Raw genomic sequence first — 3,518 nt, forward strand, 5'->3', positions numbered from 1 at the left:
AAGGTCCACAGCCTTTCAACTGTCCCCAAGCCCACTGTGACCTCCAGGGATGAAATGAACATGGCGGAATGATCCATCAGAAGGTCCACAGCCTTTCAACTGCCCCCAAGCCCACTGTGACCTCCAGGGATGAAATGAACCTGGTGGAATGACTGGTCACAAGGTCCACAGCCTTTCAACTGTCCCCAAGCCCACTGTGACCTCCAGGGATGAAATGAACATGGCGGAATGATCCATCAGAAGGTCCACAGCCTTTCAGAAAAGGAAGAACTGCTTTTCTGATGAACCCTAACATACAAACAGAGTCAGTTCTAGGGGCTCAGGTCTCAACATATCTGGATTTAAAGGAGTTAAGCCTATGTTGATGGCAGAAGGTGAGGAGGATGTAAACATGAAATTGGAATTTTCCCACCGCACAGGATATTTTGTGTCAAGGTGGCCATATGTGTCAGTCTTCAGAAATACCTCATGGAAGCCAAGAGGAGTTATGTTAATTATGTTTTCATTTCTGTGATAAAACATCTTGCCCCCAAATGACTCATGGAAGAGAGAATTTATTTTGGCTATGGCTTCAGAGGGTAAGAGTCCATCCCGTGTAAACTGAAGACTGCTTTTTGGTTTCCCGGCCACCCAGACCCGAATAATCACACAAAACTGTATTAATTACAACACTGTTTGGCCAATGGCTCAGGCATATCACTAGCTCTTAGATCTTGAATCAACCCATTTCTATTAATGTGTGTATCACCACGAGACTGTGGCCTACTGGTGAGGTTCTGGTGTCTTTCTCCTTTGGCAGTTACATGGCATCTCTCAGATGCTGCCTTCTTCCCTCTATCTCTGCTTGGATTTCTCCCTGAATTTAGTTTAGTTTTCCTGTCTACCTATATTCTGCCCTGCCATAGGCCAAAGCAGCTTCTTTATTAACCAATGGTTAATAAATAATAAATAAAACATATTCACAGCATACAGAAAGGAATCCCACATCAATCTTGGCAGGGAAGCCTGGCAGCTAGTGTAGGCATGTTGACCAGAGCAGGAAGTGGACACCTCATGTCCTCAACTGCAAGTGTGAAGTGGAGAGAAGGAACTACAAGTAGGGCGAGACCATCTGACCTCAAAATCCACCCACGTGACTCCCTTCAGCAAGGCTGTACCACCTGAACTGGAACCAAGTGTTCAAACACTGGAGCCTGTGAGGGGCATTTCTCATTCCAGACACCGCAGGAGAATTTCAATACTGTCAGGGAAAGGAATTTTCCTCAGACCAATCCAACTTGAGAGACATTTTGTTAGTGACACATGTTCCTTCCTCCTACAAGCGTGACACATTCTGTGTGCTAGCCACATATTTTAAAGCACACAAGTTCTGCATCTTATAAAATTCTATAGATATAGTATTCCAAATGTACACTCACCAGAAGCACAGCATTATAGCACACACACACACACACACACACACACACACACACACACACACACACTTCCCTTGGTGTCTCCAGCTCCTTCAGCTGCCTATACCTGGTCTGTCTTGGCATCCCTGTTTCTGCAGAGTTATTCCCACCTTCGCCAGAATCAGCTTCCCCCTTCTTGTCTTTGGGAACCTTCTTTTCCATCTTTTCTCGGCCTTTTAGGCTTTGGAGGAGCAGGTTTAGTGGAGAGCCTCGCAGAGCTCTCTGCTTCACTTGGTTTTATCTCCATTAGCACCCTCAGCCGTTCTTTTGGGCATGACCAGAATGTGTGGTGCAATGTAGCTCTGTGTAGCTCTGGCCAGTCTGGGGCTACTGATGTTTTTTCTTCACCCTTTCCTCAAGCCTCTTTTCTTTCTGTTGCTGTGATAAACTGTATGGTCTAAAGCAAGGGGTTGGGACAGAGGGTTTATTTTAGCTTATAGGTTACAGTCCATCATCAAGAGAAGACAAGGAGGGAGCGTGAGGCAGAAACCATGGAGGAAAGTCCTTTATTTGTTTGCTTCCAGGATACCTTGGACTCAGGACCAAGCATCCCGGGGTAGCACTGCCCAGAGTGGGCTCCCCCATCAATTAATAATCAAGGAAATGCCCCCACAGACATGTCCACAGGACAATCTGATGGAGGCAGTGCCTCAGCTGGGGTTCTCCCTTTCTGGTGTCTCCCTTTAGGTCCAGATGACAAACCCTGGCACAGGCATACAGAGAGAGTTAGAAAGACCAAGGAGGTTTTGAAAGACCCTACAGACCCCCTCCTCAAAACCCGCAGCAGCCAGCCTGCTCTCGTAAGAACATCCCATGTGCTTGAGAGAGCAGGATGAGATAGGAAGACTGCAAGGCAGGATATCAATAAGATAGGACATCAACAAAGCAGGTTGACTGCAAAACAGGATATCTATAAGATAGGAACAGGATGACTTTTGCTGACACCCATGCTGAGAGAGGAAACCATTCATGCCCCCGCCTCATTCCGATAACCACAGTTTTGCTTCTGTAAACTTGCTTTTTGCTCTTCCCTATAAAAAAACCCGCCCTCCAGTCGGCAGGCACGCAAGTCCTCCAAAAGACTTTGCTGCCCGCAGGTACCTGTGTCTACCCAATAAACCTCTTGCGATTTGCATCCGTGTGGTCTCGGCCTGTTCCTTGGCGTTGGGGAGGTCTCCTCCTGAGAGAAGGACCTCTTCGAGGGTCTTTCAGTTTGTGGCTCAGGCTGTAGCGGGCCAACCTTCCCTGTGCTCTCTCTCCCCAGTATGAAGAAGAGCTGATGAGCCTGTGCTGAAGACGGTGGCGTGAGAATGAAATCACAGGCACTGGGGATGGAGCCAGTGTCGGCCGTGTTCCCAAGAGTCCAGTGTGTAGCTGCATGAACCATTTTGCTCCCCATGCTGTAACTGAGATGGAGCCAACTTGGAAGGCTTGAGGTCTCAGGTGGCCTCTGGGCTTTCTGTCAGTAGTTACAGTGCACATTGTCTTTCTTGTGGGCATGGCTCATCCCATCTTCCCACATGGGAATTGTTTGAATCTTAGCTTGTTAGAGATTTTCTAAGTGTGCTGTCAGTCAATGCTATAAAAGAGGGTGGGGTAAAGAAAGCCGTGAAAAACTGCTCGTGATCTCTATTTTGTTTCTACCAGGCGAGAGAAAGCAAGAGCCCGCGCTCTTAGATGCTGACCGGCCGGCCCCTCTATCTATAACCATAGAGTGGAGCTGTAGAATTTGGCCTCAGGCAGGAGAGGCATATGTTTGGGTTCCGCTGCCTCACACATTTGTGCTCTCTGGGGTGCTTGGCTGAGAAGTGGCTGCTGACATTCAAGCTCTTCCTTAGGTGTCCTGACTCTATTGGTCACAGTTGACATCCACCCTGCACAGCAGCTCCTGTAGTCTGTGCCTGGCCCTTCTCCGGGGGAAACCTAGACAGGCCATGGCCTCTCTGAGCCTCAGTTTCTTCACATGTACAGTGGAGACAGCAGTGCTTGTTCTGACAAGCCCGTCGAGTCAGGCTGAAGGTAAATAACACAGCGTCTGTGAAAGTGCCTTGTAAATCATTGGCA

The sequence above is a fragment of the Alexandromys fortis genome, unplaced genomic scaffold, assembly GCF_014885135.2.
Source record: "Alexandromys fortis isolate MF-2015 unplaced genomic scaffold, M_Fortis_MF-2015_v1.1 scaffold_216, whole genome shotgun sequence".
Lineage (NCBI taxonomy): Eukaryota > Metazoa > Chordata > Mammalia > Rodentia > Cricetidae > Alexandromys > Alexandromys fortis.